The 13,289-nt window shown below is 38.4% G+C and overlaps 1 protein-coding gene across 1 annotated transcript in view; it reads left to right on the forward strand.

Moving 5' to 3' along the window:
* The window catches only part of RXFP1 (relaxin family peptide receptor 1), a 509,714-nt gene that overhangs the window by 261,806 nt on the left and 234,619 nt on the right, over positions 1-13,289 (forward strand). The window lies entirely within an intron of this gene.

The raw sequence follows: 13,289 nt of genomic DNA on the forward strand, positions 1-13,289 counted from the left end.
AATTAGTGATGAGAGGATATTACCTCTAAGATTGAAAACCAGGGGCAAGAATTTACTAACAGGGATTATCCCACTCAAATGATTGAACAGACAATTGGCAAAGTGATACAGAGTAATGCCAGAGTTGGAAAAAGAAAGGACAAAAAGGTGGAGAGATTAGTTTTTTCAGCAGAGAATAGCAACAATAGTAATGATATTTACAGGATTATCAGGAAACATTGGTATGTGCTATCTAAGTATAACCCAGATTTGGAAATGTTCAAATTGCCACCCATGCCATCTTATCGAATTGTAAGGAATCTTAGAGAGAGTCTAGTTAGAGCAGATATTGGCACTAATAAAAACCTACCATTAATTATTTGACTACTCCTAATAAAGGATGTTATCCCTGTTTGCATTGTGCACAATGTAATTCTGTTATAAATGGTAGCACAGAATGATAAAAGAAAACCGTTAAGAATTAATGGTCTCTATACGTGCCAAACAGAGTTTTCTATTTATTTGTTAAAATGTCTGTGTGGCATTTGTTACATAGGCGAGACCACTAGAGCTGTCTGGGAAAGGTTTAGTGAACATGAAACATCTATTAGGAACAAGGATTTACATTACCTGTATCTGATCACTTTTTCAGAAAGGGTCATTCTATAAGTCAACTCCGATTCCAGGTTATCGACCATATACCCCCACTTATGAGGGGGGAGACAGAGAATTAAAACAAAAAGAAGTATGGTGGATTAAATTCCTCAATACTTTACATCCCCAAGGTCTGAATGTTGATTATGATTTACATTTGTTTTTATAAATCCTGTTTATAGTTCTTTGTAATTATTTTTTGTAACCACTAGATGTCACTGTTCATTGTAAAATTGCACTATATATGCACTTTAAGGGTTAATATTCCCCAATTGGAAGACTGCAATGTGATTGGACAGGGCTAGTGATTTAAACTGTGTCAGTACACCTGCTTCACTATGCATGATTAAGGACCATGTAGGTCCGAAACATTGCATGTACCTGTGGTCTTAAGGTTTTCCTATTAAACCTTCACCTGAATGATACCTGTAGTGCTGTCACTATTTTTTACTGTTTAAGTTATAAATTGGGGTCTGAGTCAGACATAGAGGCGTCTGACTCTGATGCAAGGATGGCATATGCCTCCTCAGCACTATATATTATCTGTGACATTATCTTATCTGTCACAAAAAAAAATAAAAAAAAATAAAAAAGTCAACAGAAAATTTAAATTTAAATTAACTAAATGACTCTGAGCCTTAAGGTCTCACAAAAAAAATACTAAAAAAAAGTGCAGCTATGCTACTGCCAGTGATTTATAGTGATCACTGGCAAGCTATGGGTTAATGGCTCAGAAAAGAACCTTTGGGTCTCACAATTTTTACTAAAATTAAATTAAACTAGCTAAATGGCTCTGAAAAGAGCCTTTGGGTCTCACAAAAAAAATACTAAAAAAAAGAACCCCTAAAAAATGCACAGACAGCAAAAAAGTGCAGCTATGCTACTGTCAGTGATTTATAGTGATCACTGGCAAGCTAGGGGTTAATGGCTCTGAAAAGAACCTTTGGGTCTCACAATGTTTACTAAAATTAAATTAAACTAGCTAAATGGCTCTGAAAAGAGCCTTTGGGTCTTACAAAAAAACTACTAAAAAAAATTAACCCTTAAAAAATGTACAGACAGCAAAAACGTGCAGCTATGCTACTGCCAGTGATTTATAGTGATCACTGGCAAGCTAGGGGTTGTTAATGGCTCTAAAAAAAAACCTTTGAGTTTTTTAACAAATATAATAGATAAATCTCTCTCTCTCCTAAACATAGATCTCTCTCTCCAACAGAGGGAGAGAGGGAAGGAGATCCACACTGGTCAGAGTCAATATTTACTAATATTGATATGATCAGACAAATTGAATATTTTATTATCAAAAATGTTTTTATTGTGGCAAGCTTAGATTGAATGACCCCAGCCTGCCCCTATGATGAGGCAGGCTAGGGACACCCCCAGAAGCCCCATAATGCACTGGGCATCTCCATCTTTGAAGCCTTGTGGGGGTGGGGAGGGGGGGCTATATGGGGCTTATAATATTAAAAAAATATATATATTATTTTTTATATTATTTTAATACATACTTAGTGCCTCCACCCACCGAGGCACTCAGCACACAAGCAGAGCATCAGAAGCCTGTCCGATCACTTCTCTCTGATAACTGCTCTGCTAGACTGTTGTGGAGCGAAACTCGTGGGGAGTGATCAATCCAGGGCCCAGCAGTCAGGAACAGTATTGCAGGATGCCTCAACATTGAGGCATCACTGCAATACTGTTAGAGCAGCTGGAAGCAATCTCGATCACTTCCAGCACTCAGATTTCCTGAGGACGCATAGGGTACATCCTTGTTCGTTAACAACCATTTTTTGTAGGACGTACCCTGTACTTTGTCGGTCATTAACGGATTAAAGGGTCAGTCTAGAACCAATAAATAATTTTGATTACTTATTGTTACATACCAGAGAAGCATCCTGCAACTGGTCCCACATCTATAAGCTTGTAAAAAGTACATCAAACATTTATATATTTATCATTTGTTAGGAGCTGAAAATGTCCGTCAAGCTCCACCCACCTATTGTGTGTATATTTTGGTATGTTAGGTTTCTCTAATCATAATTGACTCGTGAATACGTTTTCCTACTTGCACAGGCTGATTTTTGCATGTGCAATTTGAAATAGCTAACTGAAAATTATTAAGCGTGCACTGCTAAACTGTCATACAATAAAACAGCTAACTGGACAAGACGAAAGATGTGGAGCTTTGCAAGATGCTTGTCTGGAATTAAACAATAAGTAATAAAGAATAAGTGTTGAGTCTAAACTGTACCTTTAAACCTCAATAAAATATCCTATGTACAGCATGTTTTGCTAAATCATGGGCATGTTTTGCTAAATGATGTGTTATTTTGCTAAAGGATGTGCGTGATATGGTAAATTGTGTGCATGTTTTGCTAGAGCATGCACACAATTAATAAAAATGTAAACTTCCCAGAAGAAGCCCTTCCAGGGCTCTATAAAAATAATCAACTAAAAAAACACATTCAGAACAGTGTGAACTTGAAGCAGCTATACAAATACTATGTTAAAAGCTGTCTTCTTTTAAAAAACTGTTTTAAATAGTACAATGCTTAAAAAATGACACTATTGTAAAATGAAAACACTACGGTTGCTGATAAAAGGGAAGTGGCTGCTAGATCTTGTTGCTCAATAGGTCTGGTCTGCTCTGTGTACACAGATCAATTTCAGTCTGCTAAGTTGCATAACTTTGCTGCAACACAAGCGGACAGCTCCACCTACTGGCTATTTTAATTAGTGCACTGCTTTTCAATGCTTTTCAATAGCACTCACATGACTGAAAAAAAAGGTTGTTATTCTGAAACGGCGCAAATTGAATCGGCGTAAACAGAGGACCACCTAGTATATACATATTTACAAATATAAACACATTAATACATATGTATCTATCTAAATATATATATATATATATATATAATATATATATACAGGTGGCCCTCGTTTTACAACGGTTCAATTTACACCGTTTCAGAATAACAACCTTTTTTTCCAGTCATGTGACTGCTATTGAAAAGCATTGAGAAGCAGTGCATTTATTAAAATAGCCAGTAGGTGGAGCTGTCCGCTTGTGTTGCAGCAAAGCCAAGCAAGCTGAAATTAATCAGTATAACCAGAACTGAGCGATCAAGCAGATTTCAAAGGAACAAGATCTTCCTGTCTATAAATCAGTACAGATTGGAATGCATAGAATGAATTGTTTGCAGAAAAATGCAAGTGAAGTCTGTGTTGTGTGATTATTTTATTAGGTTTATAATGCTGTTTAGCAAATGTTTCTGTTCATTTAACTTAGTTTAATTATATATTCTGTGTTGTGTGATTATTTTAGTAGGTTTATAATGCTGTTTAGCAAATGTTTTTGTTCATTTAACTTAGTTTAATTATATATTCTGTGTTGTGTGATTATTTTATTAGGTTTATAATGCTGTTTGGCATTTAAAGTCTTAATTTCAAAGCTTTAAAATAATGTATTAGGTGTTACTTATGACAATTTTGAGAGGGGCCTGGAACCTATCTCCCTCACTTCCCATTGACTTACATTATAAACTGGGTTTCAATTTACAACGGTTTTGATTTACAACCATTCCTTCTGGAACCTAACCCCGGCGTAAACTGAGGGCTACCTGTATATATAATCATGTAGAAATAGGTGTACTCCCACTAACAAGTAATCTTCATATGCCAGGGTGCTAGGAGTAGTAAATAGAGCTGATGGACGAAGCACTCTCTGGTCTTATCAAGAGTACAACACAAATTTATTTAAAGTGACGTTCGAGGTGTTCACCTTTTCATCAGACCAACCTGGTCTGATGAAGGGGTGAACACCCCGAAAAGTCACTTTAAATAAAATTGTGTTGTACTCTTGATAAGACCAGAGAGTGCTTCGTCCATCAGCTCTATTTACTACTCCTAGCACCCTGGCATATGAAGATTACTTGTTAGTGGGAGTACACCTATTTCTACATGATTATATATACAGGTAGCCCTCAGTTTACGCCGGGGTTAGGTTCCAGAAGGAATGGTTGTAAATCAAAACCGTTGTAAATTGAAACCCAGTTTATAATGTAAAAAAATTTTGTTTTTTTGCCCGCAACTTTTCTGGGGGTAGAGCTCAAATGTGCAGTGGAAGGCTGGGGTATGAGAGAGAGCGTCTGCATTAGTCAGGAAGTGGAAGGAAGAACTTGAAGGTAAGGTGCGCAATAGGGGCCACTCCAGCATGTCAGTCTGTAGTTACTGAGATCAGACCGAGTAGCAAGCACTGTAAGCAGCTAAATTCTTTGCAGTTAAAAAGGATCCGTGAACTCCTCTCTATTAGTGACCTGACCTGTTACACTTACAGGTTTCTGGTAGCTATGGGGGCGGGACGTCTCAAAGAGGAGACTGGGAGTGAAGTGTCTGCTTATTTTCTTTTTAACAGACTTCCACTGACAGGAGAAGTGATCGATGTAACTGTCCTCTCCCCAGCAGCACTGCTTATGTGAGACATCAAATAGTTTGTGTGCTACTGTGCTGTCTTTGTTTAGTCCGGCACTGTTTAACCCCTTAACTGCTTTATGGCTGTATGAAGCAGAAGAGCAGCCCTCTCTAGCAGTTCAGGGACTTAAACAGTGTGTATAAATATAAATATATTTTATACACAGCTTTAAAATGTGTTGTTGTTTTTACATTAAATATACTCACACCTTTAAAGGAAGTTTTTTGTTTGTTTATTTTTACATTATATATACACACATTAAAAAAAAAAGTTTTGTTTTTCTTACATTAAGAGCAAACTGGTTTTAAAGCTAGTAACACAAGTATTTCTGTTTTCCCTTTATATGTATTAACTGAAGAAAAAAATATGATCTCTCCATATAAACTTTTTTGTAAGTAACACTTAGTTTCACTGCTTATGCTTGTACAAGTGACAACAAATCTACATATGTACAGATATTCAAAAACTTAAAAACATTACACATAAGACAAAAAACCCACTTTTTTTAAACACAATCTTTTAATGACTTTTATTTAGACTAGTTGTGTGCTGCGCTGTGCTACTAACTCCGGATTGCTTCAAGATGTGAGAAACAACTCCGCTATTTAAAACCTGTGTACTTATAAATCTTTAGGCTATATGGATATGTATACTATACACATCAAAACAGGCCTTAAAGCCCTGGACTGGGTAATTTATGTACAGTGCAGCTGGGCATGATAAGTTATAAATTATATATTTAATTATACACACAAATGTGTATAGCACATTCATATGTGTCTTTAGGTTATGTATGAGTCTTGTGTCCCTTTAGGTTATGCATAAGTCGTGTGTGTCTTTAGTTTATGTATGAGTCATATGTCTCTTTAGGTTATGTATGAATCTTACGTCTCTTTAGGTTTTAGGTATATATATAATTATTTTTATTTTTTTATTAAATACAAAAATCAAAATAATGTGGTTAACACAGAAATAAATATAAAATGAAAAAATGTGTAAGAAAAACCACAGACACATAGTAATAATAATACAGACCAACCAGTATGTAGGAATATATTCAAAGTGAAAAGAGTCTTTAATGGAAATAATCACATAAATACAAATAATTTAAACATTGTTTTCCAAAAGGAAGAAAAACATAATTGCATAATACTGTGTAAATCTTCACATAGTTTAGCTGCTGATGGGATGATTTGCTGCTGATGGGATGATTTGCTGCTGATGGGATGTTTAGAAGCTGATGGGATGTTTAGAAGCTGATGGGATGTTTAGCTGCTGATGGGATGTTTAGCTGCTGATGGGATGATTAGCTGCTGATGGGATGTTTAGCTGCTGATGGGATGATTTGCTGCTGATGAGATGTTTAGCTGCTGATGGGATGTTTAGCTGCTGATGGGATATTTAGCTGCTGATGGGATGATTAGCTGCTGATGGGATGATTAGCTTTTGAAGGGATGTTTAGCTGCTAATGGGATGTTTAGTGCTGATGGGATGTTTAGCTGCTGATGGGATGTTTAGCTGCTAAAGGGATGTTTAGCTGCTGATGGTATGTTTAGCTGCTGATGGGATGATTAGCTGCTGATTGTTTAGTTGCTATGTTTTTGTTCATTAAACTTAGATTGATGATGATACAGTCTGTGTTTGTGTGATAATTTTATTAGGTGCGGTTTAGCAAATGTTTTTGTTTATTAAACTTAGCTTGATGATGATACAATCTATTTAATTAGGTTTATAATGCTGTTTCACATTTAAAGTCTTCATTTCAAAGCTTTAAAAATAATGTATTAGGTGTTACTTACGTCAATTTTGAGAAGGGCCTGGAACCAAACTCCCTCACTTCCCATTGACTTACATTATAAACTGGGTTTCAATTTACAATGGTTTCAATTTACAACCATTTCTTTAGCAACCTAACCCCGGTGTAAACTGAGGGCTACCTGTATATATAAAACACGGAAGGGGACTGCACTCTCAGACCGGACCGGATAAACATCCTATGACCCTGCAACATGCTCAGCCCTGGCTGCTCACTGGCACTCATAGGAAGCTGTGCTGTCCTCAGAGTCACAGGCAGTTATTCCCAGACATGTCTGGGTGCAAGAACCATAGGGAAGAGACACAGGGGAGGGGGGAGAGAGAGACACAGGGGAGGGGGCAGAGAGACAGAGGGGAGAGAGACACAGGGGAGGGGGGGAAGAGAGACACAGGGGAGGGGGGAAGAGAGACACAGGGGAGGGGGCAAGAGAGACACAGGGGAAGGGGGGAGAGACACAGAGGAGGGGGGGAAGAGAGACACGGGGGGTAGGTAGAGAGAAGAGAGACACGGGGGGGAAGAGAGACACAGGGGGGAAGGAGAGACACAGGGGGGGAGAGAGGAGAGACACAGGGGGGGAAGAGAGACACAGGGGGGAAAGAGAGACACAGGGGAGGGGTGGAAGACAGACGCAGGGGAGGGGGTAAGAGAGATACAGGGGAGGGGGGGAAGAGAGATACAGGGGAGGGGGGAGAAGAGAGATACAGGGGAGGGGGGAAGAGAAACCCAGGGGAGGGGGGAAGAGAGACACAGGGGAGGGGGGGAAGAGAGACACAGGGGAGGGGGGGAAGAGAGACACAGGGGAGGGGGGGAGAGAGACACAGGGGAGGGGGGGAGAGAGACACAGGGGAGGGGGGGGAAGAGAGACACAGGGGAGGGGGGGGAGAGAGACACAGGGGAGGGGGGAGAGAGACACAGGGGAGGGGGGGAGAGAGACACAGGGGAGGGGGGAAAAGAGACACAGGGGAGGGGGGGAAGAGAGGCAGGGGGGGGAGAGAGACACAGGGGAGGGGGTGAAGAGAGACACAGGGGAGGGGGGGAAAGAGACACAGGGGAGGGGGGGAAGAGAGACACAGGGGAGGGGGGGAGAGAGACACAGGGGAGGGGGGAAGAGAGACACAGGGAAGGGGGGGAGAGAGACACAGGGGAGGGGGGGAGAGAGACACAGGAGGGGGGAAAGAGACACACTGGAGGGGGGGGGGGAGAGAGACACAGGAGAGGGAGGGAAGAGAGACACAGGGGAGGGGGGGAAGAGATACACAGGGGGGGGAAGAGAGACACAGGGGAGGGGGGAAGAGAAACACAGGGGAGGGGGGGAAGAGAGACACAGGGGAGGGGGGGAAAGAGACACAAGGGAGGGGGGGAAGAGAGACACAGGGGAGGAGCGGGAGAGAGACACAGGGGAGGGGGGGAGAGAGACACAGGGGAGGGGGGGGGAGAGACACAGGGAGGGGTGGAAGAGAGACACAGGGGGGGGGAGAGAGACACAGGGGAGGGGGGAAGAGAGACACAGGGGAGGGGGGAAGAGAGACCCTGTAGGCTATACACATCAAAACAGGCCTTAAAGCCCTGGACTGGGTAATTTATGTACAGTGCAGCTGGGCATGATAAGTTATAAATTATATATTTAATTATACACACAAATGTGTGTGTGTGTATATATATACACACACACACACAACATAATTTGTGGTGTGTACCTTTTATATTTAAAAAAAATAAATTAAAAGCACAACTAAAGTACACTTATGTACAAATGTGTGTATATGTATATATATATATATATATATATATATATATATATATACTTTAAAAATAATAATTAAATTAATGAATTGTTATGTAATGCTGCATGCTGGGGGCGGAGTTAGCTGCCGAACTGTGAGGTTGCATCACGCATCTACAAGGAGTTCCATGACTTAACCTCTTATTTGGAATTGGAAGTTAGAGACTTTTTGGACTTGTCTTTAAAGGGATACTAACCCCACATGTTTTCTTTCATGATTCAGATAGAGCATGGAATTTTAAGCAACTTTCTAATTTACTCCTATTATCAATTTTTCTTTGTTCTCATGTTATCTTGATTTGAAAAAGCAGTAATAAAAGGTTAGGAGCCGGCCCATTTTTTAGTTCAGCACCTTGGTAGAGCTGCTGATTGGTTTGCTACATTTAGCCACAAATCAGCAAGTGCTACCCATGTGCTGAACAAAAAATGGTCTGGCTCTAAAGCTTACAGTACTGCTTTTTCAAATCAAGATAGCATGAGAACAAAGAAAAATTTATAATAGGAGTAAATTAGAAAGGTGCTTAAAATCTCATGCCCTATCTGAATTATGAAAGAAAAAAAATGGGTTTAGTATCCCTTTAACCCTATTTTACCTAAATATCATGAGTTACTCATTTTTTTTTAAACAATAGACCATGATAAGAATATGATTGTATCATATAAATATAAGTCTTTAAATGGCTAACGGCTTCTATTGACGCCTCAAAAGTGCACTGTGATCTTAGTCAGGGTCTAAGATCACAGTGCACTTTTGAGGTGTCAATAGAAGCTGGTAACCATTTATAGACTTATATTTATATGATGCAATCATATTCTTATAGGTTTACAGTACATAGGTTGTATTAAGTAGCCTGATATCCATTAGTTATTGCGAAACAGGTATAGCTAAATCTAATCTACAAAATTACCAGTACCTGAAAACCTAGTATCCTCACTGCTATTGCAAACAAAGGAGTTAATTGCATTGGGAGGTTTGGGGTGCATGGCTGTTTAGGGGACATGATTGAGATTTGAGAATGAGTTTAAGGGTTTTGGATCATGGTGGTTAAGGGTTGAATTGTTTTTAAGGAGCTATTGCACTGGGGGTCTCAGGTTTAGTGCCTCTGTTTTAGTGCACTGCATAGGATTTAGACTTAATTCTTTTACCTAGTGATTTAGCACATATTTTCCAAATGTTAATAGTGGGGGATAAGCCAGCCAGAAGATACACTTTCCTGCAGAATATGTAGGTCTGCTCTTATTTTGACTCTCATACATGCTTTGTAAATGCGTGCCCCCTCGTGGAAAAAAAATGCCCCCCCATTTCATTCGTTCTGGAGCCGACCCTGTTCGTCCATCAGATATATATATATGTGTATATATATATATATATATATATATATATATATATATATATGCAGTGTATATATATATATATATATATATATATAGTGTGTGTGTATATATATATATATATATATATATATGTGTATATATATTATTTATATATACGCATACACACACATATTTAGACATATATGTATACATTATAGCCCTTCCCAGTCAAATACCTTGTCATATAGCATATCCCTTTAAACCCTAAAAAAAATTATCAATATTTTTATTTTAAATATTTTTATCAAAAGTATATATGATTGTAATTCTTTATTTTAATGTACATATGTAATTAATGTATGTTTGATTGAGTTTTCTTTTTAAAACCCTATTTACGTGAGGTGTTCAGGCGCACTAATCTGTTGCATGCCAATTTGGTTTTCTCTCGATGGCAACTGGTTACTTGTAATATGACTGCTAGTTAGCGCAGTTGTGATATTGCTTATAACAGTAAGTATGATGGAAGTAATGCAGAGTCTCTACAAAAAGTGGAACAATCACAATTTTTTGATGTGTTTTATATTAAAATCAGGCAAAATAAATAATTACTGTATAATGTAATATTGTTTTATTTTTCTAGTTTTGCAGGGAGATAATACTTTGGGTTTAGTATCCTTTTAACCCATAAAGGCCTAGATTACAAGTTGTGCGTTAGGGTTAAAAAGTAGCGTTAAGAGGTCCTAACGCTGCTTTTTAACGCCCACTGGTATTACGAGTCTTGCAGGTACAGGTGTACCACTCACTTTTTTGGCCAGATTCGGAAATACCGCAAATCCACTTACGTCAATTGCGTATCCTATATTTTCAATGGGACTTGCATAGCGCCGGTATTGCGAGTCTGACCAAAAGTGAGCGGTAGACCCTCTCCTGTCAAGCCTGGTACCGCATTTAAAAGTCAGTAGTTAAGAGTTTTACACTACAACGCCGTAGCATAAAACTCTTAACTAAAGTGCTAAAAAGTACACTAACACCCATAAACTACATTTTAACCCCTAAACCAAGCCCCCCCCCCCACATCGCAAGCACTAAAATAAATATTTTAACCCCTAATCTGCCAAACCAGACATCGCCGCCACTATAATAAATATATTAACCCCTAAACCGCTGCAGTCCCGCATCGCAAACACTAGTTAAATATTATTAACCCCTAATTTGTGATCTTCCTATATTTATTAACCCCTAATCTGTCGCCCCCAATGTCGCCGCCACTATATTAAATGTATTAACCCCTAAACCTAAGTCTAACCCTAACCCCCCCTAACAAATATAATTACAATAAATCTAAATAAAATTACTACAATTAACTAAATAATTCCTATTTAAAACTAAATACTTACCTATAAAATAAACCCTAAACTAGCTACAATATAACTAATAGTTACATTGTATCTAGCTTAGGGTTTATTTTTATTTTATATTTATTTTAACTAGATAGAATAGTTATTAAATAGTTATTAACTATTTAATAACTACCTAGTTAAAATAAAGACAAATGTACCTGTAAAATAAAACCTAACCTAAGTTACACTAACACCTAACTCTACACTATAATTAAATAAATTAACTAAATTAAATAGAATTAATTACAATTAAATAAAATTATCTAAAGTACGGAAAAAAACACTAAATTACAGAAAATAATAAAGAAATTACAAGATTTTTAAAATAATTACAGCTACTCTAATCCCCCTAACAAAATAACCCCCCCCCCCAATAAAAAAAAACACTACCCTACACTAAATTACAAATAGCCCTTAAAAGGGCCTTTTGCGGGGCATTGCCCCAAAGTAATCAGCTCTTTTACCTGTAAAAAAAAAGTACAAATACCCCCCCAACATTAAAACCCACACACCCAACCCTACTCTAAAACCCACCCAATCCCCCCTTAAAAAAAACTAACACTAACCCCCTGAAGATCATCTTACCGGGAGAAGTCTTCATCCAACCGGGCAGAAGTGGTCCTCCAGACGGGCAGAAGTCTTCATCCAGATGGCATCTTCTATCTTCATCCATCCGGCGCGGAGCGGGTCCAGCTTCAAGACATCAGACGCAAAGCATCTTCTTCTTTCCACGGCCGACGACTGAATGAATGTTCTTTTAAATGACGTCATCCAAGATGGCGTCCCTTCAATTCCGATTGGATGAGAATTCTATCGGCCAATCAGAATTAAGGTAGAAAAAATCTTATTGGCTGATGCAATCAGCCAATAGGATTGAAGTTCAATCCTATTGGCTGATCCAATCAGTCAGTAGGATTGAGCTGGCATTCTATTGGCTGTTCCAATCAGCCAATAGAATGCCAGTTCAATCCTATTGGCTGATTGCATCAGCCAATAGGATTTTGTCTACCTTAATTCCGATTGGCTGATAGAATTTTATCAGCCAATCGGAATTGAAGGGACGCCATCTTGGATGACATCATTTAAAGGAACCTTCATCCAGTCATCGGCCGTGGAAAGAAGAGGATGCTCCACGTCGGATGTCTTGAAGATGGACCCGCTCCACGCCAGATGGATGAAGATAGAAGATGCCGTCTGGATGAAGACTTCTGCCCGTCTGGAGGACCACTTCTGCCCGGTTTGGTGAAGACGTCTTCCGGTAAGGTGATCTTCAAGGGGTTAGTGTTCTTTTTTTTAAGGGGCGATTGGGTGGGTTTTAGAGTAGGGTTGGTTGTGTGGGTGGTGGGCTTTTAATGTTGGGGAAGGGATTGTAATTTTTTTTCAGGTAAAAGAGCTGATTACTTTGGGGCAATGCCCCGCAAAAGGCCCTTTTAAGGGCTATTTGTAATTTAGTCTAGGGTAGGGCTTTTTTATTTTGTGGGGCTTTTTATTTTGTTAGGGGGATTAGATTAGGTGTAATTAGTTTAAAAATCTTGTAATTTGTTTATTATTTTCTGTAATTTAGTGTTTGTTTTTTTGTACTTTAGATAATTTTATTTAATTGTAATTAATTGCATTTAATTTAGTTAATTAATTTAATTATAGTGTAGTGTTAGGTGTAATTGTAACTTAGGTTAGGTTTTATTTTACAGGTACTTTTGTATTTATTTTAGCTAGGTAGTTATTAAATAGTTAATAACTATTTAATAACTATTGTACCTAGCTAAAATAAATACAAACTTGCCTGTAAAATAAAAATAAACCCTAAGCTAGCTACAATGCAACTATTAGTTATTTTGTAGCTAGCTTGGGGCTTATTTATAGGTAAGTATT

Source organism: Bombina bombina, chromosome 2, assembly GCF_027579735.1.
Source record: "Bombina bombina isolate aBomBom1 chromosome 2, aBomBom1.pri, whole genome shotgun sequence".
Lineage (NCBI taxonomy): Eukaryota > Metazoa > Chordata > Amphibia > Anura > Bombinatoridae > Bombina > Bombina bombina.